Source organism: Furipterus horrens, unplaced genomic scaffold, assembly GCF_987537825.1.
Source record: "Furipterus horrens unplaced genomic scaffold, mFurHor1.1.pri manual_scaffold_3, whole genome shotgun sequence".
NCBI lineage: Eukaryota > Metazoa > Chordata > Mammalia > Chiroptera > Furipteridae > Furipterus > Furipterus horrens.
Genome location: NW_028327173.1, coordinates 104,852,591 through 104,877,843, shown reverse-complemented (window position 1 = coordinate 104,877,843; position 25,253 = coordinate 104,852,591). Strand labels below are relative to the sequence as shown.

At 49.7% G+C, this 25,253-nt stretch overlaps 1 protein-coding gene and 1 long non-coding RNA gene across 9 annotated transcripts in view; one reads left to right on the top strand and one right to left on the bottom strand.

The window, feature by feature from the left end:
* Positions 1 to 14,125: 14,125 nt before the first annotated feature.
* On the bottom strand, positions 14,126 to 24,754 carry LOC150015622 (uncharacterized). The gene is made up of 3 exons (XR_016509753.1): positions 24,046 to 24,754; positions 19,968 to 20,146; positions 14,126 to 14,849 (listed from the first exon to the last, which is right to left on the bottom strand). It is a non-coding gene; the product is annotated as an uncharacterized LOC150015622 (long non-coding RNA).
* Positions 23,983 to 25,253, top strand: part of LINGO1 (leucine rich repeat and Ig domain containing 1) — a 245,622-nt gene continuing 244,351 nt past the window's right edge. For 3 of the 8 annotated variants that reach the window (XM_090269958.1, XM_090269956.1, XM_090269957.1), the window contains exon 1: positions 24,030 to 25,176. The gene's annotated coding sequence lies outside the window, so the exon portion shown is untranslated. Of the gene's footprint in view, positions 25,177 to 25,253 lie in introns of all 8 variants that reach the window. The other 5 variants (XR_016509751.1, XR_016509750.1, XR_016509752.1 and 2 more) reach the window with 4 other exon arrangements.

Sequence of the window (25,253 nt, the reverse complement as noted above, 5' to 3'; positions counted from 1 at the left end):
AAGAAAAACATTCTGAAGCTGTTGTGGAAGGATTTACTAAACCATTCCAAGGAAACACAGCTCTAAATCTAGAAATAGTAATCTTTTGACTTCCATCTTAGTTGACCACCTCCTTAACATAAAGAAGCAAATTAAGGATGATGTGGTTGGATGGCTGGGTCAGCTTCTAGATACCATTCAAGTTACAATGTAATTCTCTGAGAAATTAAAAACAATTGCACTTGTCTTACAAATCAAGTGTTAACGAGAATAGAATTGGAGCTGTAGAAACAACATAAAGTCCACCTATCCTTTTTACCCACCCCGAACCTCTTCTAGTCATTTCAAAGGCTTGAAGATATTGTAAAAGATCTGGATTTAGGAAACAAAATCTCTTCTTGGAGAAATTTACATTCTTTCTCTGTGCCTTTGAGGTTTAAATGTTCTATCTGGTCTTCGCTAGGAATCCAGAACCATCTCCTGAAATGCAAACTTTAGGGAGATGATCTTATCAGAAAAAGGGGTGGAGGACTATTTGGAAACCATGTGAATAAAAAACATTAAAAATCTTTCCCACCAATATTAGTAAAAATTTTAGCCATCTGAACAGATAACTAAATTATTCTATTTGTCAGAAACACAATTTGGGTCCAACTCTTCTTTCATAAACATGTGAGTTTACTAGGTCATAACTGATCAGATCATGTACTTCATAATGAACCATATGTCTTTCTCAAGCGTAATCCCATATTTTTTCTTGCCCAATAAAGTTCTGAGCTAACAGATTGGACTAAAAAATATTGTTCTTGCCCCTCCTTAGCTGTGCAAACTTGAGCAAGACATTTAATCTCTTGGGCCTGTGGTTTTCAGGATTAAAGATGATTTTGTTTTTATGGTTAAATGACTAATATATGTTTAAAAGAAAAAATTTCAATGTGGTACTTGGTATGTATTAATAATTGTTCCTTTTTACTTTTTAGTCCCTTCATAATCATTATATTAAAACACCACATGCATCTTATATTAGTTCTGGTTACATAGGTTATATTTTATTCTTTAAATTTCCAAGAAAATGTTTTACAAAATATATAATATTGCATGACTTTATGTGCGAGAATGTGAAATATTTAAAGAAAACCTGTTGTAAATCTCACAATCTTAAGAGGCAACTCAGGCATGTACAGTAAGGGGGAAAAAAATCTCAAAATATACTCATTTTAAAGGTTAGCTATTGAGTATGAAAGGGTGTTTCTATGCTGGCAAAAAAGGGAAAGGAAGAAGGAGCTCAGTGTAATACTTTCAATATGATGATAATAATTCCAGTTCTTACATAGAAGGGGACTTCAATGAGAGAAAAAATGTGTTCGTCTTATTTTTTAAAAAGACTTGGTCACTTACATATTCAGCACATACTAATTGTTATGAACCGTTTAAATGAGAAAGAAAGTGAAAAATATCAACTTGTATTCTACTAACAAGGAATTAAATCCACGCATCACCCATTGAGGGATGTGTTGCTGAAAACAGCCTTCATGGAGGTCTGTTGATTTTCCTAAAATGCCTACCTAAAATAGGGTTTCATTTAATACCAGAAATAAAACACGTTAGTTTCCTCTTAGTCCTTATCAAAGGCAAGTTTTAAAAGTATCAGGTTTGTCGGTCTAGGCCCAAGATGGAGGCCTAGACTGACACGCTGTGTCTCCCTCCCCAACTAAGAAATACAACTACCACAAACCCAGAAATAACCAGAAGTTCCAGAAAATAAAGCTACATGGAAGTCCAACATATGAAGTTATAAAGAAGTGGTGCTCATACGGATAGGTAGGAGGGGTGAAGCCGGGACGGAGAGGTCAAGCTGTGCTGGTGGCGGCAGCTGCGGTGACAGTGTCAGGATGGCGGTAAGCACAGACACCCGTATTTAAGGGGAGACAAGAAGCGCCAGGGGAGCACCCCCGGCTGCAGTCCAGACCAGTCAGCTTGTGATTCCAATGCTGGGGAAGGCAGATCCCCTTTGCCTCGGACTGTGAGGGATGGAGGAGGAGGCTCTCGGTCTCTCAGCAGAGAGTGAACGGCAGGAATCCATCTTGGACCCCTGCCCCCATGCAAAGCGCCACAGTGTAGTGAGAAAGGTCACCCGGTAGTGACAAGTGCACGGAGCTTGGCAAATGAGGTGTGATAGCCCCGCCCAGGAAGCAAAGGTAAACACAAAACTGTCAGGATGGCACAGATCATGATAGAGATCCCGGTGACGCAGCTGACCAGACAGCAAATATCTAATCTAAGGGCTCAGCAGATAGGAAATCTTTCTGAGGCACAGTTCAGAGCTTTGGTCATAAAAATTCTTACAGACTTAACTTCAGATCTTAAACAAGACAGGGAAGGAAAGAAGCCTAGTCCTGCTGAAATGAACGAAAACACATATGAAACAAGTGGTGAGGGAAAGAAAACCAGGGATCAAATCAACAAATCAGAACATCAGGAAGGAACAAACAGTCAACCAGTAAAGAAAGAGGAAACAAAAAGTGAGGAACATGAGAGGCTCAGAAACCTATCGAACTGCTATAAGCGGGCCAACATACAAATTATAGGGTTGCCAGAAGGTGAAGAAGAAGAACTAGAAATTAAAAATTATGTGATAAAATAATGAAGCAGAACTTCCATAACTTGGGGAAGGAAATAGACTTACAGGTTGAGGAAGCACAGAGATCCAAATAAACTGGATCCAGGGAGAACCACACCAAGACACATTATAATCAAAATGTCAAAAATTAAGGATAAAGAGAATCCTAAAATCAGCAAGAGAGAAGAAGAGAATTGTGTACAAAGGGGTCCTAATTAGACTATCAGCTGATTTCTCAAAAGAAACTCTGCAGGCAAGAAGGGACTGGCAAGAAATATTCAAAATAATGAAAAGCAAAAACCTACAACCACAATTACTCTATCCAGCGAAGCTGTCATTCAGAATAGAAGGGCAGAGAAAGTGCTTCCAGGAAAAAGCAAAACTGAAGGAGTTCATGAGATCCAAACCACTGCCATATGAAATGTTAAAGGGACTTGTTTAGAAGAAGGAGGATCAAAACTATGAACATTGAAATGAAAACTGTATCACAACAACCAACAACAGAAGCTAGGGAATTGAAACAAAGGCAAACTAAGTAGGCAACGAGAGTGGGAAAATACTTATGGGGAACATTTTAGGGGGAGGTCAGCAAGGAGGGGGAAGGGGGAAAAGAGAGGGAAATGATGCAGGAATTAAGAAGCATAGTAGGAGAGAGTGGAGTAGACAGGAAGGTGTTGAAAAGAACTATATGCACAACCAATGGGTGTGGACTAAGGAGGGGGGACAATTGGAGGGAGGGTGGTCACTGGGTGGAGGGGAACAAAGGGAAAAGAAGTTGGGACGACTGTAACAGCTTAATCAATAAAGCATATTTTTTAAAAAGTATCAGGTTTTTTCCTCATGATATTTAAATTTCTTTTTCTTCTACCTTCGTTGTTTAAATAGTGAAAAATTGCCAAAAACATATTTTTAGTGAAGACAAAATCACATCTTGTATTTCATCCTCATTTGGGTAAAAGCAGAAATGACTGTCTTAGAACAGTGAGATCCAGTGTGGAGGAAAAACTATTTTATACACTAATTCCAAGTAAGCAAAAGAAGATTCATGGCAATGTTTAGGGCAGATCCCTGGCCGAAAAAGCTGTATACCATAGGGTAGTGCCTCTTATGAGCAAAAAGGATAGCACTGAAAACTTCAGGCATAAGCCGAAGTGAACAACAACAAAAAAAGCCAGGGCAAGCCCTGGCTGCTGTGGCTCAGTGGATTGAGCGTCGGCCTGCGAGCCAAGTGTCGCTGGTTCAATTTCCAGTCAGGGCACATGACTAGGTTGCAGGTCAGGTCCCCAGTTGGGGGCGCGTGAGAGGCAATTACACAGTGATATTTCTCTCCCTCTCTTTCTCCTTTCCCCTCTCTAAAGACAAACAGACAAACAAATAAATAAAATTGTTAAAAAAAAAAAAAAAAAAAAAAAAAAGAAAAGAAAAAGCCAGGCCAGGTCTGGGAAGAAACTAAAAACCTAGGCAAACACTGGCTTATGTTTATAAAGCCTCCTATTGACTGGTAAAGCCAATCTCGTTTATTCAATAGGGTTGAAAAATGACACTAAATGAACAGCAGAGGGCAGAAGGCTTGCAGAATGCTTTCTAAGTAGGTAGGTATTTCTTGAAAACAGGTTCAACAGAGTATAGAATATAATGCCAAAATGTTAGTACAAAGAACTAAGTTGATAATTTTCTACAAGCCAAGCCCTACCTAAGTAACTGACTGACTTGTTATGGAGCCAAAATTTTAAACATATTTGGTTACACCCTAACTGGTGTAGCTCAGTGGGTTGGACATCATCCCACAAACCGGAGGGTTGCTGGTTCAATTCCCAGTCAGGGCACATGCCTGGGTTGCTGGCCAGGTCCCCAGTTGGGGGCGTGCGAGAGGCAACCTATCAATGTTTCTCTCACACATATTTTTATTCCTCTCTCTCTCCCTCCTTTCCCTTCTCTCTAAAAAAAATAAATCAGTAAATAAAATATTAAAAAGCAATAGTAAATTATCAAAGTATGGCCCTAACTAAATGATGACAAAACATAATGAAAGTATTGAGAGAACTTAATAAAATTTCAGGTCAGCATGTTAGGCAGATTGCTGAGATCTGCTTTTATGATCAAGCAAGTTCCCACAACCATGTAGCCTTTTCTCTCTTACCACATTGACCAAAGACCCATCTATACCAGAAAACTGAGTCAGAAGATCGAATTGATGATAAATTTAGGGTAATGAGCAGGAAAGAGGAAAAACAGCGGTAATTGTTGGATTATGAAGTCAGGAAATTGTCTACAAATCCAAAACACAGGCCACATCCTCCATGGCAGGCTTCATCCTTCCAGGTCCTATCTCACCAAGCTCACCTCTTCTTATTGTGCAATTTTCTGATCTGCCACTTGCTGTAGGAGAGCACAGATAGGCTAGCATAGGATATACCAGAAAATTAGGTCTGTTTCACCATACGACCTCCTATTTCTTACAGAATTGGCAACTCTACATTTATAATGCATTTCCTAAGCATGTGGTGATTATTTCCTTAAGAAGAAAAGCAATGATGGACCCAGGTTTCCAAGACAGAAAGTGGTACCAGGGGATGTATCTGGGCGAGAATGCACCTGATCTGTGCATGAACAACCTTGAAGTCAAAGATGTGCTCTAGCAAAGTCAAGCTTTCCTGACATGACCCAGTTTCGATCTGACCTCTAATACACTAGGAACAACTATGCTTCAGAGAAAGTTAAGGTCTACTGAGCATTATTAATTTAAACGCCTTTCTTAGAATCAAAGCATAATCAAATCCAAAAAGAAGCCACTAGTACTCTAATAGAAGATTCTCCCCTCTCAGACCACATACATAAGAAAACATGGGGGCCACAAGAAAAATGTGGAAAACTAGCTGAAATGAAGAGGTGGCTTTCAAACAAGTTGCCTGGACTTTAGTTTCTTCATCAGCAAAATAGAGCTAGAGCTGTTGGTAACACTCATTTATCTCTGACTATGTGTCCAAGTACCAGGATGGGTACCCTAATGCATTATTTACTTTGTCACTAAAGCCTCAGGAGATTTGCATTCAGGCATTATAGTACAGTACCTGCTCCATGAATACTTTCTAAGCAGACTGTTCCAAGTAGGCTGTCTGATTATTGTATTATGCCCATTCCTTCATGAGGATATTCACATCATCACCCAGCTCTTAAAGTCATTCCCACTCCCTCAGCCACCTAAGACCTACTCTTTATTCATTGCCTCACTTTGACAGAAAAGCTTCTGCTAGCAATAATAAATAAAGATAAAAAATAAAATAAAAGAAAAAAGAAAAATTGTTGGTGTGACCAGTGAGGAATTTATCTGATTAACTGCCTCAGACTTTGAAAGAAAAAGGGTAGTAAATAGAAAAAGGGGGGCAGGGAAAGCACCAGCTCCCATTCTCCGGGCACAAAATTTAATCACAGCATGTGGGAGGTCAGGTGGACACTGGGCCAGCTCCTCCTGGCCAGCCTGGGCCAAGATGGGTAGGACCCTTCCCAGGGCCCCCACCTGCTCCCCAAGTTTTCTCCTAGGGGCTCGGGTATGTCACTGCCTGGCCCAGCAGATGGTGTGTCAGGCTGGGTTCCTGCGAAGCAGAGCTGGGAATCTGAGTGTTAGAGTTTTATTAAAAGAGTGCTTTTAAGTGACGCCCACAAGAGAGTGAGGGCAGCAGAAGAGGAATGTGGGGTTAGCTGAGGTCAGGTCTCAGTCTGATCCCAGGAAGCTCTGGAGCTAACAATAGAATAGCACCAGGGTTGTCCGGAGGTAGGGGCAGGCTTTTGTTCCTGGATCTGTCAGCCATTGGCTGTGGATTGTAACCCCCCAGGCATTCCCTGATAAGGTAGCTCTCCCCTAGCTGAGGGTGACCTCTACAGAATGGGGACAGATGTGCTGGCCAGGTAAAAGGGGCCTGGGTGAGGTCCCAACAGAACCTACTAAAGATGGACTGAAGAGGGTCTGTTGGAGTTGGAGAGAAATGGATGGATTCATGTTGATTTGGGAGGTAGTGTTGATAAGACTTAGTGCGTGAATGAAGAGGTGATGGAGGGTGAAGTGATGAGGGGCTTCCAGGCTACTGGCAGGGTGACTAGATGGCTTGGGGGTGCCAGGCTTCAAGATGGGCACCAGAAGGAGGACAGACCTGGTGGGTTGTGGATTTGATCCCTGGTCACGGCGCATACAAGAGTTAACCAATGAATGCATAAATAAGTGGAACAACAAATTGATATTTCTCTCTCTCAAAGGAATAAATTAAAAATAAAAAAGCTACATGGCATCTGGCACACAGGTGTACTCCTTTAATGGTCCCACTGTTATACAGAGCAGCCCTTATGCCCCCATTTTTGTCACATTGTCCTGTAGTAAATGAGTGTCTTGTGGTGAACAACTGCCTGGCTGCCATCAGGGTGTTGCAGATGTGGCATCATGGACCTGGGAAGCTAGATGGCTGCTGGCTGCTGAGTGGGGAGGCTGGGAAGAGATGCTCAAGGTTGGGAGTATCCAGACTCTCCTGGGAAGGGGCATTGGAGCTGGTAGTCTTTAGTCAGTCCCCGCTCATGATCATCACTAGGGATATGGCAAAGGTGAGACAAAGGAGTCCCTCTGGGCCCATCAACAGATCTGCTGCCCTAAGCGCTGAGTCACTGCATCACCCAGCTCAGGGACCGCCGTTCACATTGTAGTCTACGGAGAATGCCCTCAGAGGTGTGCAACTGAGGCTTAAGAGCTTTTCAGGGTGGCAGTCTCACAGCTTTACAACTGCTGGGGAGATATGGGACAGTGGACAGCTCCTCCCAGCATCTACCTGCTGCATGGGTACCCAGGCCAAGGCCAAAGCCTGTTCTACCCTGTCTACTGCTATTCCCACTACTGGCACCCAGGCCTCTCAGGAATAACCCTGAGCATACCATGTCTGAACCCTGACTTAACATTCTTTTTCCCTGGCTCTGGTCTGGGAACTCTCAGGGGTAAGGCCCGGGCCTCCACCTTCCCCCAGGACTGGGCACATGGGGGCAAATTGTCTTTTATTCCTCTATTGAAGAGACATTTACTTCTCAGCCTTCAGCTGTGCCCTGGGTCCTGCCTGGAGCTGGAGACATAATGGAGCAGACTGACCCTGCACTTGAGGGGTCACAATCTTATGTGTGGGGGTGCAGACATGTAAACAGACAGTAAAAGTCCAGTGTGACCAAGCTATGATAGATGGCGTGAAGGAAGCTACAGGAGCACAAGGATGGACAGAGGGGTAACCCAAGAAGGCTTTTAGATGAGATAATCCCTGCATTGAAAATTAAAGGGTGGGGGTAGGATGGGGCTTGAGTTGGGCAGGGGAAAGACCTGGACCCAGTCCCAGCTCTGCTTCTATGTATCTGTGTGACCCAGGACAAATTCCACCCCCTTACTTCCTCCAAGCCTTGGTTTCCTCATCTATGCAGTGGGAACTGGGCAACATCATTCCCAAAGTCCCTCCAGCTGGGAAGCTCCTGGCCTTCCTTCCAGGAACTTCTTTGGTAACACAGGTTCTGGGACCCTCTGGGTTAATCCAGACTCTGACTGCCAGAAACATTTGCTTTACTGTAAATAGTTCTGCCTCCAAGAGTAGACTGAGTTTAGATCCCTCTTCCTGGGAACACCAAGGTTGGGATCTGCTGGGAGTATGGCTGAAACAGGGCACCTCCACTGCGAGTGCTCCGTTCTGGCCTGCCTGGTCATGAGGGGGATTTCTGAGCTGTGGACTCTTCTTCCAGCTTCCAAGAGGACAGCCAAGCTCTATAATCTCCCTTTGTACTTCTTGCTTCTTCCTGGTCTCTTAGTGTCTTCACTTTATAAGGGAGCCAGTCTGTGCCAGCCAATCAGCTCATGCCTTCGCTCTTGTGTGCTGGAACTGACCAATCACACTTGGTCTGTGTTTTTTCTGTTGTTAGGTGCTGAAAAGCTGGGGTTTTAAAAGTTCAATACTGGTCCTGGAGCTGATGCAGGAGGTTGGGCACTTTGGAAAGATGAATTTAAAATTTCCTGAGCACAGTGTTTACTGGATTCTGTCTACCATCGGGGCTGCTGGGACTCAGGGGAAAGAGAGAGCACCTTGCCTGGGGCAGTCCTGGACTTCCAGGAGGAAGTGTGGATGAAGGGTTTTCCAAGCCCAGTCTTGGTGCCTTTTTCTCCAGACAATAGGCCCTGCTCGGGCCCTGCTGGCAGCCTCAGCACTCCCATCCTGGCAGCACTGGGACACCTCCCTGCGCCTTTGCCAGTTCTGGAACTTTCCTGGTCCCGGGGCTCCACCTTTTTCTAGGCCTCTCCCCCTAGCCCCATACACACCCAGGACTCATGTGAGGCTTTGGGTATCTGTATTACCTCCAGGGCTGAGTCATGGTGCAGACACCCTTCTGTGGTTTGAGGGGCTAGGGGTAGAGGGGGCCCAAGAAATGCCATGGGAGGAGTCAGAGAGAAAGAAAGGTTGCCCTAGGTGTGGAGCATCATGTGAGCAAAGGCTTGGAATTGAGTGTTGGAGGGTATTTGCTTGTATACACATATGTCTATACATGTTGGTGCTTCCATGCATATGCCTTGGGCACACATATGCATGTGTGTTAAGTGCTGAGAAAGGACATTGGTGCCTCCTTGTCTTGGACTTGTGGGTTTTCTCACTTCCCCATGGTCTCGCCATTGGAAGCCTGGTGCCTTGGGTCCTGGGTTCTAGCTCCCTGGGGGCCCAGGCCCCTGTGCCTTGTCCCCACCCAGCCCCCACCCAATGTAGCAACTTCTTGAGCAAGAATATCGATGAGACCAGCATGCACCTCCAAATGGAGAAAATACAAACCAACCCATTCCCCATTCCCTACTACCTGGCTACTGAAGCCCATCTGCCAACCAGTTTTACCTCTTCTGGGTCCCGAGGCCCTTCTCCTACACAGAATATCCATTAAACAGGCCCACTGAAGGTGGAGGGGTAAATAAAATCAGTGTCCCCCTGCCCCAAGCACCTGGGTTTTGCTCCTCAGATTAGACCGGTGTCCTCATCTGTGTGCAGGCTGGTTCAGATCTGAGTGGAATCCAGGTTTCCTCCCACTGAAGGGCTTGCCTGTGTTCTCTGGGCTGCAACAAGGGGTCAGCTCGCTGACATGGGGCAGCAGGAGGAAGCCTGGACTGCGGTCAAGGCCTGGCCTTGCTAGGATTCTGCCTACTCTGAGCCTCAGTTTCTACATCTGTAAAAAAGGGACCATGATCCCTGAGGCTCAGCTGAGGGGGTATGCAGGGGCTCTGTGAACTGTGAACTGCTGGATCCACACTGTGCTGGTATCTATTGGGCCTTTAGTCAGTGGGAGCATCTAAGTTCATAAGCTGGAGACGGCACATGTTTGGCCCATAGGGTAATTATTTACAAAACTGTATAAGTAGCCAATATATATATTAAAAAAAGGGCAGTTTTTGAGGGAAGTCTGGCTTTTGGCTTCTTTTGAAAAATCAGCAGGAGCTTTTATGCAGGACCTGTGTTCTCCTGACCCTTTCTCAGCACACCCATTTCCAGTTACTTGCCCTGACCCTTTCAGAAAATGTTGGCATTTCAAAAGGAGTCTTCTCCAGTGGCTCATAGAGTGAGTGGCCTGTATTCAGATGGAGGAAGGCACAGTTGCCTCCTGGCTCCCCACGCTGGAGCCCCAGCAGTGCTCTGGGGGTTCTGGCTGCTTGCCAGGAAAGGGGTGAAGAAGGAGCTCTGCCCTGGAAGGGGCTGCTAGTCCTCCCTTGCCTTTACTCCTGCCCACATAAAACGTGTGCTTCCAAGACCCATGGAGCCAGCTGAGGGGGCTCTCCCACAGTAGGTGTAAGCTTGGCCAGATATTCCTTTCCCCCCACATCTCTCAGTGAGGCTCCCTTGCATTTAGGCAGCAGTTTGGGCTGTGGCCAGCTCTGTGGGATCAACCATATAGAGCAGGGCTGGTAACACCACTCTAATCAGAATGGAAAAGGGGCAATCTGGAGTTCCTGACCCACCCCTCTTCAGCTCTGTGACCTTTGGAAAATAACTTAACCTCTCTGAGCCTCCGTTTCCTCACTTGTAAAAGACCTACTTCCATGGGTTGTCATAAGGATCAAATGTGATCAAGTGTAAGAGAAATGCCTGGCACACGCCAGGCACACAATAGGTACTTAATGAGTATTTGCCGAAAGAAGGAATTGAGGGTTCTCAAATTTAGCAATGAAGCCTGCATAGTTACTCTGCAATGGAGCCTAACAAGGCCCTGTGGCTGGCTGGGGCTGGATGTGATGAGAAGAGGAAGGGGTTAGTGTTTCGGGACCTTGCCCCTTCTAAGCTGGGATAACTGGGAAAATGTGGGAAGCAAATGGTAAAGGTGTAGCTTCTTCTCTTTTCCCATCCTACTCTTGTACTAGGGACACACCACTTTCCCTATGAGCTGGGATCCTTTTTTAAATGAGAAGGGCCCTTGCCATCTTTAATCACTAGAATCTGGCTACCTGGTTTCTTACTAAGATGGGGAGCCTGGGGGCCCAAGACAGGCAGGGTGTACAAGGGAACAGATGGCCCCCAAATCAATTGGTCTTGAAGTCACCTCCAATCAGGACTTGTGAATGATGGGTGTGGGGACTTAGGGAGACCCTCTCAGACTCTTACCTACTTTTGACTTGAAAGCACAAGTAGGACAAAGATATTCCAGGTCCCCCAAGGGGACAGTTTTAGGACAGAAAATTTGGGCAGCCTCTGAGAGGATGGCTCTTCTTCACCTAACGGCTGCCCTCTGGCCATCTTTTGAACACAACAATGGGGACCACTGCCTTCTCCCTGGGTGTGCTTTCTGCAACCTCAAGTTGGGGGTACACATCTGGGCATGGCTGCTGTCCAAGAGAAGGGGGGCTTCCCAGGGAAGATGAAGCTAATGGTGATGATGATGGCAGCTGATGACATTTCCTGAGCACCTGGGCTAAACACTTCCTGTGGCACTCACCAAAATTCTGGGCTACAACCCATCTCACTGATGTGCATCCTTTAAAGAACATTTAGGTGAGAATGGAACCACCCATAGAGAGGAGGAGAGGTGCATTAATTCATGAACTCAGATTCTCTGTGGTGATGGCGAATCTAAGAAATAGCTCCCCATATGTGCTTACGGTAACAGTCCATGTCCAAACGCTGATTTACTTGCCTTGTTTTAAAGAACATGTCCAGCCCTGGCTGGTGTGGCTCAGTGGATTGAGTGTTGGCCTGTGAACCAAAAGGTTGTTGGTTCGATTCCCAGTCAGGGCACATACCTACCTGGGTTGCAGGCCAGGTCCCCAGTTGGGGGCGCACAAGAGGCAACCACACTGATGTTTCCCTCCCATTCTTTCTCCCTCCCTTCCCCTCTCTATAAAAATAAGTAAATAAAATCTTTAAAAAAGAACATGTCCAAAGAACCAAGTCAGTTTCCAGACTTCCTGCCACAGGAGAGATATATCCAGGACCCTGGAGAGTACCCCAAACTCTCTGGAGGTGGGTGGAATGAATTGGGCTTTTCAGAAATGGTTCATCCCAGGAAATCATTATATAGGGTTTGGGACCTGGGAGCCAGGGTCCTGGAACATGAGCTCCAAAGTTATTAATCAGGTTAGTGGCCTCATGTTTCCAAACGGCCTGACTGCCTGGGGCTGTGTCTTCTGGAACAGACGCAAAAGCAGGGGTAGCATAGCTTGCTTCTTAGTTCTGAGTCTGCAAAGACACAGGTGTCTCACTTTCTTCACTCTAAAGAGTGTGTACAAGTAGGAATGCTGTCAGTCTAACCTGACCCTCAGCACCATCCTGGGTGGCTCTGGGCTTGACCCTCAACACCACCCTGGGTGGCTCTGGGCTTGGGGGCAGTACTTGGCTGTTTTGAGAGGCAACTTGGTGAATGATTGCAGTTGTGGATTCTGCATCCTCTGTCCCTAAAACTAATTCTTGGCTCTGCCTGTCCCAGGCTGTGTGGACTTATCTGTGCTTCTGTTTCCTCATCTGAAAACAGGGATGATAAAGTATCTACTTTATAGGGTGTTGTGAGAATTAAATGTAACATATAAAGCACTTAAAGCCATGCTTGGCATGTAAGTGCAGTAATATGCTTTATTTTTTAATCCCAAGAATTTCTGTTCCAGCTCTGACGCATGGCCAGGTTCTTCCCATGGCACTCCCAGTCTTGCTCTCAGGGTCCGACTGGGAAGAGGCAGGCGTTTCCTGGCTTTGTAAACTGTTGGAGTGCCAGCAGGGCCGTCTGAGGAAGCACTGGTTTGCGAACTGGGAGGCTGCACTGCACTAGGCCAGGGGCTCTGGGACCCCGAGGAGCCTGGGCCCTGGCACCCGCTCCCTCCTTGCTCCTTCTTCATCATGGTTCCAAGCCAGAGAGGCCCAAGCTCACATCTTGGCTCTGAGGCTCACAGGCAATGATCTTGGCAAGTTATTATTAGCCTCTTGGAGCCTCATCTGTATAAGGGCATAACAATACCTATCACGTGGTTGTTCAAGAGGATGAGAGGAGAAAATGTGGGCAGAGGTCAAGCACACGTGCTGTAAGGGCTTTGCAGTGGTGGCTGCCACACAGCTGTCTCCCTAGTGTCTCTGCCTCATTTTGGGTCTTGGCCACTTCCCTCTCCCTCTTCTCCTTGACTTCCTGGCTTGGTCCAACCCAGAGAACTCAGGTTGATTGGCCCATCTGGGCCAAACCTCAAAGAGAGAGGCTTTTAAAAGATAAGAGCAGGTTCTGGCCTCCGGTGGTCCATTTCTTGTGGCCTCACCTGTTCTCTGCACTTTGTATTAGCATTAATGCTCTGAATTTCTAGACAACTCCTTTGTCCCATAGCCCTAGGTAGACACCCCTCTCAAACCCAGCTTTGTCCCATTTCAGTAATAAGTGGTGAAATACTTATTTTATTAATAGCTCAAATTTGACAAGCATAAATTGGGGTAGGTGTGGGGTTGTAAGCCTTATCACATGAATTATCTCACTTAAAATTAGAATTTTTAAAAATATATAATTTATTTATTCGTTTATTTATTTATTTTTAGAGAGATGGGAAAGGAGAGGCAACTGTGTGGTTGCCTCTCACTCGCGCCCCCAAATGGGAATCTGACGTGCAACCTAGTCATGTGCCTGACTGGGAATCGAACCAGCGACACTTGGTTAGAACTTTTTTCTTTTTTTTTAAATTTGAGTCTTGGCTCTGAATTTCTTTTTTTTTAAATTAATTAATTTATTTTTTATTTTAGTTATTCATTTTTAGAGAGAAGGGAAAGGAGAAAGAGAGGGAGAGAAACATCATTGTGTGGTTGCCTCTCATGTGTCCCCAACTGGGGACCTGACATGCAACCTAATTATGTACCCTGACTGGGAATTGAACCAGCAACACTTGGTTCACAGGCTGATGCTCAATCCACTGAGCCACAGAAGCCAGGGCTTGTAATTAGAATTTAATTAGTATCTACTTTGTACCTGGCACTGTAGGAGGCACGTTACACACTTTTTCTTATTTAATCACCCAACAGCCTCTAGATATAGCTATTATTACTAATTTTATTTTATATGAGAAGAAATTGAGGCCTGGAGGGTTTCAGTGAAGCTTGGGCCACATGGAGGTGGTCTGAGAGTCACAGGGAGGAAGCTTGTGAAGGCCTTAGCATAGTGTCCAGTATGCAAAAGGTACTCAACAAAAGGTGACAGCCATGTCCACCCTGGGTTCCTTCCCTGGGACCCCTAACTGGGAGGACTCCCCTCTCTCCTCCCCTTCCTTGTACCAGCTCTTCTGATGGTTGGGAATGCATTAATTTGCATTTGAGCCAGGCACTGTGAGGGGGGACACAGAGAATGGCCATTAGCTCCAATCATGGCTAAGGCCCCTTCCTCCTTGTTCTTATGGTCACATCCAAGAGGGACTCCTGGGCGCTAGGCTGTGGCATTGCTATGAAGTGATGTCTGGTTTTCATGAGCTCTCACCAATGGATTATTCATTCTGCCTGGCAATTTGAACACAGCCTCAGCCCCTCACTCCTCCCCTGTACCTTTTCTGGGCCTGGGGTGTACATATGTGGGGGAAGTGGGCTGGGACTTCAGGGGCTTCAGGTTCTCTTTTGCCACAGGGCCTGGACTTAATCATGATCTCTTTGAGATTTTCACCTTGGCCATAGAGGAGACCTGGCTTCTCAGTGTGGCTCTGCAATGGGCAGTTCACTTTCAGGTCCAGGGCAGGCCTCTGTCCCTCTTTGGGCTTCAGTCTCCTCATCTGTAAAATGGGAGGGTAGGACTGGTTGGTCTCTGACGGCTCTCCCAGCCCTGCCAGACACTAGAGCAAACACCCCAGAGAATCTCTCCCCTTCTTTCTGCCAGCCCTGTCGGAGGGTATTTGGGGACGGCGGGGATAGAGGACCTGGTGCAGAGTAGGATGTGGAGCATGAGGCAGAGGAGGAGTCCCAGTGGTTCCTAGCTCTCTGGCTTGAGCAATTGGTTGGTGGGTCGTTGTTTAAGAGTTGGGAAAGAAAAAGATGAAAAACTGGGTGTGGGGAGGGAAGATGAGTTCAATTTTGGATTCAATGAATTTGAGGTGTTCAAGGGATTGGTCTAAGCAGGCAGCACAGAGGTGAGCTTGAATTTGAACCAGGCATATCTGCATGAAAAGCCATGTTCTCTGTAGCCCACCAGCCTGTGCAGAGTGTATAGGCAAAGTCGAGATGTGGAGGGCTCAGGAAGGGTCAGAGAGGCCGGTACCCGGGAATAGTAACAGTGGGGAGAGCTTCCTGGAGGAGGCCATTGAATGTTGTGTTCTATAGATACCCCTGGCTGGTTTGGCTCAGTGGATTGAGCGTCGGCCTGCGAGCTAAGTGTCGCTGGTTCGATCTTCCAGTCAGGGCACATCAGAGAAGGAAAACTCTGATTCCAAAAAACCTCCGCTGCCTTGCGGCATACCTCTTCAGGGGAAAGGCTAAGGAGAAGGGAAACTCTGACTCCAAACCTCCGCTGCCTTGCGGCATACCTCCTCAGGGGAAAGGCTAAGGGAGTAAACCCCGACAGAAAATCCGGAGCCGGAGTCCCTAAGGCGGTTTGACGTTGTAGTCAACACCGGCAACTCCTGCGGCGCACCTGAAGCCAAGCTGTATTGACTCTGTCTTTCCCCTTGGATCCTTCAGCTGCGAAGAGAGGGGGCGTCTGCTGCATGGGCAACAGCTGGCCCTCCATATCACCCTGCCCAGGCTTTGTAGCTTCACTGGAGAGGACACTCCAGCGTCATCGCAAGATGTCGACTTAACACGGGAGGAGACAGTTACCGGTTATAAGCTCATCCGATTGGCGAAGGAAACGAGCGCCAGGGGTCTCCTCTGACGGTGGGAGAGGTCATCGCACCTCACTGGACAGCTACCGCCCGCCTCAAGCTGGGCAGCCCCCAGCCAATTAGGTGCTGTCTCGCCATGGCTCACCTGCCCCACTGGGTGCGTGGGGATCAGAGAGGCGTCTCTTGAAAAGTGGGCCACAAAACACTCGCACCAGGCAATTCCAAGCAAACAACAAGAAAGAAGCCTCCAGCTCTTCGCCTCGCTAGCTGGAACATCAGGACCATGTGTCCCGGACTTACTGCAGACCTTCCGTGGATCAATGGTGCCAGGAAAACCGCCGTCATCGACAGGGAACTGGCACGACTAAACATTGACATTGCGGCTCTACAGGAGACCCGGTTGGCCGACAACGGAACTATCAGAGAAACCAACTACACCTTCTACTGGCAAGGGAAGTCTCCGGACCAACCAAGACAGCACGGTGTTGGGTTCGCTGGGAAGAACACGCTTGTTAACTCCATAGAGCCACCCACAGGAGGCACAGAGAGATTACTTACCCTCCGATTGTCAACAACTTTCGGCCCAGTTAGCATTCTTAGCGCATATGCCCCAACCCTCTGCGCCACCACCGAAGAGAAAGAACAGTTCTACCATGCACTGGACGAAGCGTTATCCAAGATCCCCAGAAGTAACGCTCTTTATCTCCTTGGAGACTTCAACGCAAGAGTAGGAGCCGACCACATGGCCTGGCCCACCTGCCTCGGAAACTTTGGGAGAGGAAAGATCAATGAGAATGGTCAGCGACTGCTTGAGCTTTTGTGTCACCACGGCCTGTGCGTGACAAACACATTCTTCAAGTGCAAAGAGATCCACCAGGTGTCATGGAGGCACCCCCGCTCCCGCCACTGGCACCAGCTTGACCTCGTCATCACCAGAAGAACGGATATTGGCAGCACCCTCCTCACCCGCAGCTACCACAGTGCAGACTGCGACACGGACCATGCCCTCGTGGTAAGCAAGGTGCGCATAATGCCGAAGAGGTTGCACCACTCCAAGATGAAGGGTCGCCCACGCATCAACACCAGTTGTGCCAGCAACCCAGTTAAGACCCAGCAATTCATCAACAGGATGGAAGATGCACTCGGCGAGGGAATGGCGGCAGATGACATTATCGAATCCAATTGGCCACGTCTCCGCGACGCCATATACAACTCCGCCATTATTGCTTACGGGAAGAAAGAGCGGAAGAACGCTGACTGGTACGAGGCTCACTGGGAAGAAATGGAACCCGTGATCGAGGCTAAGAGGAAGGCCCTACTGGCTTACAAGGCCACGCCCACTCCCAGTACACTTCAAGCTCTACGGGCTGCCAGGAACAAAGTCCAGAAGACCGCCCGCCACTGTGCCAACACCTATTGGCTAAACCTGTGCAGAACCATCCAGGAAGCCGCCGATATAGGCAACGCACGAGGAATGTATGAGGGTATCAAGAAGGCAACAGGCCCAATCCCCTCCAAGATCGCCCCCCTTAAGTCCAAGACAGGTGAGGTCATCACTGACCAGGAACAGCAAATGCGGTGGTGGACCAAGCACTACCTTGAGCTGTACGCGACGAGGAACACCGTAACAGACACTGCTCTTAACGCCATCCCAGACCTACCAGTCATGGAGGAGCTAGACACCCCACCTACTGCGGCAGAGCTCGGCAAAGCCATCGACCGCCTCGCTTGCGGGAAAGCACCAGGAAGCGACGGAATCCCTCCAGAAATCCTAAAGAGCGGGAAACCAGTCCTGCTACAGCCGCTCCACCATCTACTCTGTCTCTGCTGGAAGGAGGGTTACATCCCCCAGGATATGAGAGACGCCAACATTATCACCATGTACAAGAACAAAGGAGACCGCAGCGACTGCAACAACTACCGGGGCATCTCTCTCCTCAGTGTCGTCGGCAAAGTATTCGCCCGGGTCGCTCTTGCCCGCCTGCAGACCCTTGCTTCCCGCGTCTACCCAGAGTCCCAGTGTGGCTTCAGAGCTGGCCGATCAACAGTGGACATGATCTTCTCCCTACGCCAGCTGCAGGAGAAGTGTCACGAGCAGCATAAACCACTCTACCTCACCTTTATCGACCTCACGAAGGCGTTTGATCTGGTCAGTCGAAGCGGACTCTTCAGCTTGCTATGGAAGATTGGCTGTCCACCACATCTGCTTGCTGTGGTCATGTCCTTTCACGACAACATGCACAGCACGGTGTCCTACAACGGCGCAGCCTCTGAGGCCTTCCCAGTCAGCAGCGGAGTAAAGCAGGGCTGCATCCTCGCGCCTACGCTGTTCGGAATCTTCTTCTCCATGCTCCTCCAATACGCCTTTAAGGACTGCAGCGAGGGTGTCTTCATTCACACCAGATCCGATGGCAAGCTCTACAACCTGGCCCGTCTACGAGTCAAGACCAAAGTCAAAGAGGTGCTCATCCGTGAGATGCTCTTCACCGACGACGCAGCCTTGACATCGCACTCCGAAGAGGGACTCCAGCAGCTAGTCACTTGCCTTTCCCACGCATGCAAGGAGTTCGGACTAGCCATCAGCCTGACGAAGACGAACGTTATGGCTCAAGGCACGGGGACTCCCCCATGTATCACCATCGACGGATACACCCTGGAGGTTGTCAACGACTTCACTTACCTCGGGTCCACCATCTCGAGCTCTCTGTCAGTTGACTTGGAGGTCAACCGGAGAATCGCCAGGGCAGCCACAGTTATGGCCAAACTGAACCGGCGAGTGTGGAACAATTCCAGCCTCACTGAGAAAACCAGACTGCGCATCTACCAAGCCTGCGTGCTCAGCACTCTCCTCTATGGCAGCGAGACGTGGACAACCTACGCAAGGCACGAAAGGAAACTCAACAGCTTCCACATGAGGTGCCTGCGACGCATCCTGCATGTCGCCTGGCAGGATAAGGTTCCCAACACCGAGGTGCTGAAGCGAGCCAATATGAGCAGTTTGCATGCAGTTCTTAGTGAGAGATGCCTCAGGTGGCTCGGCCATGTCAAAAGAATGGATGCAGGCCGTATTCCCAAGGACCTCCTCTACGGCGAGCTAGCAGAAGGCCAGAGGATGACAGGGCGCCCAAAACTGCGGTTCAAAGACATCTGCAAAAAGGACATGACACAGTGCTCCATCAATCTCAACACATGGGAAGTTCAAGCAGACGACCGCCTAGCCTGGAGGCTCACGGTCAGACAAAGTACGTCACGCGCAGAGGCTGGGCGTAACGAGGAGGCGGTCCAGAAAAGATCGAGGTGGAAGCAGCGTCAACAGCAGCAACAACAGCCATCTGCCTTCACCTGTAACAAGTGCGGCAGGGATTGTCACTCCCGAGTCGGACTGCACAGCCATTCTCGGCGGTGCAGATAGACTCTCAGGAAGCTACGCCATCGTCTCTCGAGACGGACGGCTGCCGATGATGATGATGATGATGATGATGATGATAGATACCCCTGTAGAGGGTAAGGTCTGAAGGGAAACAGTCAAGAAACACAGTCAGAAGCCCCCTAGAAGGTTACGCTTAGCAAGATTATGTGACTTGTCCAAGGTCACAAGGCTTATAATTAGCAGAGCCAGACTTATAACCAAGTATGGCTCACTTTGTGGTCTCTGTTCTCAATCTACAGGTTAATTATCTCAGGGCATAAGGCCCGGTGTGGGTAGAGGGGAGGGCCAGGAGCTACAGAGTACAATGGACTTAGTCTCTCCCAATTCAGATAAACTTTTCCCGTATGTGGTCAAATGCCAGATCAACAAAGAGACAGCAGAGCTTTGACCCTTGAAGCTGTAGATCACAAGAGCTGGGATTGTCCTAGTTTTAAGACAGATCTGATTCTAGGTATAGGATTGCCTCACATATAGGTGACCTGTATAACTACTCAGCATGTATGAGTTGAGGTGCACTCAGAATCTCTCTTGCCCCCCAAACTGTCATCATGCCCAGTAGTCCATTAGCGCACCTTGACTTTGGAACAGACATGGCTCGACTAGGCCCCTCGCAGGAGGGAGCATTTCACACAGAGGGGACTCACCAGACACTTTTCCCTGGGAGCGGACTCTTCCTCCAGGCGTTGTAGAAGGTCAGTCTGCCATGTGTGATTCCTCTGACAGAAGGGCCGGGAGCCGCTGGGCATACCAAGCAGCAATGGTGGCAAGAGTGACGAATGCCAGCGGTGCAGTGAGTGTGCAGTGTCAAATGGGGTGCATTACACTCCGTGCAAATTAAAAATTAAAATTAATCAAACACTCAAATTGATTTCCTTCCCGTCTGTTTGCTCCACTGTGCCAGCCCAGCCCAGTCCATCCCAGCTTCATGCCAGGGCTGGGCAGTGCAGGATGCTGCACAGGTCTTTGCGACAGGCCTGGGAGAGCCGCTGATGCCTCATTTCCGCATTGGGAAATTGTCCACCCAGCCAGGCCCCCAAGCCCAAGACCCAGTTCTGGGTTTGGAAATGGAGCATGCAGGGAGAGACATCACTCTGGTCCAAAGGAAACACCTGTGCTGAACTGGAAGGCAGAACCCTAGAGAATATATCTGGAGCCATTATTGACATTATGAGCCTGGACACATCTTGTCCCTTGTCTGAGCTCAGTGTCTCCATCTGTGGAATGGGGTGAGAGAGGCAGATGGAACAAGTCCCTCCTGGTTCTAGCACTGGCCTATGAGCTGGACTGGCCTTCCCTTGGGTCTGACCACTGACCCTGCTCCCCCACCTCCACCCCAGCCAGCCAGGATCCCTGGCCTCCTTCTTCTCCAAGCAGGCCCTGACCTCATCAGCTGTGCAATGGTGGGCAAGACATGTAACACCTCTGAGCCTCAGTTTCCTTATAGGTAAAATGGGGATGATAATACCAGTGCCGTGTGGAGGGAGATTAGCATGCAAGATGTCTTCTGAGATCAACAGCCATGGTGGGGTGATGAAGGGAGAAGCAAGCTGGGGCAGAGGAAGAAGGTGAATTGCAATGGGCTGGGATTTCACTGTTCTTTGCAGGGTTGACCTGAGCTGGGTCAAGAGGGTTGGGCCTTTATCCACTGTTTTGACCATGGAAGGGCAAGGTGCTGGCAAGATGCAACTCTGAAATGGGGATGATAATACCAGGATTAGTGTGAGGATGAACCAATGAATGAAAACTCCGGACACATAACCAGTGAAGAGTAGAGAGGGTAGTCAAGAAAGTCTGTTTAAGAATGAAAGGATTTGAGAAGTGAATGGATTGTGTGGAAGCCAAGTGGTGGTGGGACCAGGTGGGGAAAGACTTGGAGGTGGGAGACAGGAAGAGAGATAGCAAGGAGATAGACTGGCTGGGTGGGGGCATTTCTCTAGACTCTCGGTGACCCTGTTTACTTTTCCACCTAACCCAGGAAGCCAGGGGTTGGCTGAGAAGGCAGGCAGGAAATGCCCACTGCCTCCCGGGACTCCACATGGACAACTCAGCCCCAGGCTGGACCTGGCTTGGTGACTGGGTCTGGGACACTGCCAAGTCTCCCCCACTAGTCTGTAGAGATGGCTGAAAACAGCAGAGGGTCCCTGGGCAAGGCATCTACAGGGGCAGGGACCCAACCCTCGTGGCAGGAAAGAAGCTCCTTCCTATAATTGCCCACACTGGCCCTGCTCCTGGCCCCCGGCCCCCAGCTGCTGCTACTCTGGCAGTGGAGAGTGTTTCCTCCAGGTTGGCCTGTTCATTTTTCATGTCTTGCCTCTCTGTAAAGCTTGCTGGGAGCAGAGGTGGCAGTAGCTTCTGGTCACCAGCACAAAGGCAGGACACAAGGGGGCACAAAGGAGATCTCTGTACCTCCCTGGCTCTGTGCAGAACGGCTGGATAGAGGGCCAAGGCCTGGGCCTGCTGAGGGAAAATAAACGACTTAGACTTCTGTTCATTTCCCCTGTGTGGCACACAAGCTTGACCCTGTACTTAGGGGGAACTTGAGGCTCAGAGAGGGCATGCAATGTATCTGAGGTTGCAGAGTGAAGCTGGGGGCATAAATTCCCAAGCACAGACACTAAGGCTGTGTGGCTCCCAGAATTGGAGAGTGGGAAAAATGGATAGGGATGTAGAGTGCTTGGATGTCAAGGACTCTAGGGAAAGGCTGTTTGCTTCTGTCTGGCTTCCCTAGGGCCCACCTGGGAGCCCTGGAAAGACTCCTCAGGAGGTGTGTTGAGCCAGAGCAGGCAACAGCTGTGAGCTCATTTCCCTAGAGGCCTCCAGGAAGCCTGGTAGGAAGGTAGAAGGAAAATGGTCAGGCAAGGAGGGAACAGAAAGACAGTAAGGGACTTGGGGATGGGCCATAAAGCCAAACTCAGGTGTGGGGAAGGAAAAGGCCATTTGCTGAATACGCACTGTGTACTGGCTCATTCATGTGCATTATTCTTCACGAATTATTCACCAACCCTCTTGGTGGCTGAGTGTTTTTATTTCCACTGTACAGAGGAGGACACTAAAGCTAGAATTGGCAGGGAGTATGCCTGACACCAAAGTCTGGGGTCTGTACAGGGCACCTTGATATGTGCATGCCCAAGTTTGGTCATTGTTGGATTCATATCCCAGCCACTATGGAGCCTGGGCTTCTACCACTTCCAGCTCGGGTCAGCAGGGGGAGGTTGTGCTGCATCCTGCTGCAGAGATGGGGAGTGAGGTAGGACTGGGCAAACGGAAGGGAGACTAGGCCTCTTTCAAAAGCTGCTGGATTTGGGAAGCCCTTAGCTATACCTCTGTAATGGCTGAAAGCTGGGTAGGGCTTCTGCTTAGATTTGCTAAGTGGCAGTTCTGCTGCTCCAGAACAAAGTTGAAACTCCTCAATCCAAGGGTCTTAATATCTGCTCTTCCCCCAAATATACCCATCCTTCCTCATTTCCCACTTCCAGGTCTTTGCACATGCTCTTCACTTGGCATGGGATGCCCTTTATGTTCCCTTCTGCCTGGTCAACTCCTACTCATCCTTCAATTCCAGGCTTCAATTTCACATTCTGCAGGAGCTCTCCTGGACCTCCTCCATTCCCCAAAGTTCCATCATACCTACTGTTTTCTCATTTTTTAAAAAATAATTTATTTGTTTGTTCATTTATTTTTAGAGAGAGGGGAAAGGAGAAAGAGAGGGAGAGAAACATCACTGTGTGGTTGCCTCTCACTCGCGCCCCCAGCTGGGGACCTGACGTGCAACCTAGGCATGTGCCCTGACTGGGAATCGAACCAGTGACACTTGGCTTGCAGGCCAATGCTCAATCCACTGAGCCACAGCAGCCAGGGTTGCTGTCCCATTTTCTGAGGGCAGGAATGTATCTAAATCATCTGCATGTCCCCAATACTTAGCACAGGATGGAGCACATAATAGATGTTTAATAAACAAATGACCAAAATGTGTTCCTCTGTGGGAGTTGGGGAGCAAGGGTCTGTCTGGGGTGGGGGGACCAGGTAGATGAAATGCTCATGCACTAGCCCTATCCAGGATCAGGCTGACTAGGAGTCCAGGGGTGCACTTCTTAGGGATATCATGAGGGGCCAGGGAGATCTTTTTTTTAAAAGGGAGATCTTGAATGCGAAAGAGCTCTGCAAACTGCAATGTGCTATCACTGGCAGGTCCTGGGACCTCTTTGCCTTGTTCCACTGACGAAAAGGATGGAGATGGAAGATTGTAGAATGAAGGAGGGGGCAGACCGGGCCTAGTGAGTGTGGGGTGGTGCTGGCCCCAGCTCTCGGAAGCAAGGAGTGGGTGGAATTCTGGGGGCCGAGGGCCTGGCTTGTGCCTCCCTCTCTTATGGGATCTAATACCATATCAGAGGTGGGCATGCTCCCAGAGGTGATGGAAGCCAATGTCCTTCCAAGAAAGTGTAAATTGAGGCCCAGAGAGAGGCAGGCATTTGCCCAAGGTCAGATAGCAGGAGTGGGAGGCCCACCTGTGAGCTCTGTCCCCCCCACATGACAAATGTCTTAACCCTGGGCTCAGCTTCAGACAGCTGCTTCCCAATCCCTCCTCCTCTGGCCACGCAGTCCCAGCGCCCATCCCGACTTCCTCCACACCACCAGCCTGCCCCTAGGATTAGCCGCCAAGGAGCACTGAGCGCCCCCTGGATGGCGTGATCTGGGCAGCTTCGACCGATCTCCTTGACTCACCTCCAGGAGGGAAGGCTTGACTGAAAGGCGGCGCACCGCGGTCCAGGCTACGTCACCGCCCCGCACTGTCCCAGTAGCGGCGAGGCCGCCCTCCTCGGTGCCCCCGGGTGGGGCAGGTCGAACCTGGTGCGCTATCCCTTTAAGCCCGAGAGAGATGGGAGTCGTTAGCGATAGCTTAGGCTAGCGCAGCACCTCGCTGCCCGACAGGCCGGAGCCAGGAGCCCGGGGTCGAGCTGAGAGCTGAGGGGGCGGCGGGCCCCAGGTACTGGACACAGGGTTCTTTAGCCGCCACTGCACCCTCGAAACCTGGACTGCGCGAGCGGTGGGCGGACCCAATGTAATGCGGAGAATGTGAAAGGCAGAGCGGGGCGGCGGGGAGCCGATGGCGCGGGAGAGGGCGGAGGCAAGGTAGATAGCGGGAGAGAGCGGACCCGGACCCGGGTGGGGGTGGGGCGCAGGTCGTAGAAAGGAGAGAAAGCAAAGAAGGGGCCGTGACAGAGAGGGGGAGAGAAGCGGGAAAGCACCGAGCTGTGGGAGGTGGCGCGGGCGACGAACAGGGAGCCGAAGCCTCTGGGTGCGAGCGCCGCAACCCGAGTTGGGCGCCCTGGCCGTGAGTGCGGCCGCAGCCACTGCCCTGTGGGGCATGGTGGCGAAGCAGGGAAGCCAAAAGGGCCCCCTCTGGGAGTGGCAGGGGACCTGAGGCGGGGTCAAGCCGGAAGGGAATGCAGGGTCTTTCTGTGGCGGCTGCGCTCCGCGGACACGGAGGGCCGGGATACCCGGCCCTTGGGCGCGGCGGCGGGAGACGCGCGCCTGCGCGCGCGCGAATGTGAACGCCCCGGGCGGGAGGAAGCGTGAGTTAGGGATTCTGCTGCCATCGCAGCTTGGAGGGCAGGTGGCAGGAGCGGGCGCGCAGGGTAGCGCAGGGGCCCTTCCGCGCACGCGCACACGCCGCGCGCGCGCTCCCCGGCCGCGCGCACACACACGCCCTTTCTGCTCGCTCGTTGCCACTGCTACAATCTCTGAGCCGATCCCTGCGGAGCGGAAACCGAGCCGGAGCGGGAAGCAGAACGGAGACGAGCCGGGGGATGAGGCTTCAGAGCGTAGCCGAGCGCGGACTGCGCGCCCAGGACGGTGAGTGTGACCAAGTCGGGACGCTGAGGCGAAGCTGGCATCGCGGGACACAGGCTGGGAGCTGGGGCGTCTGCCCG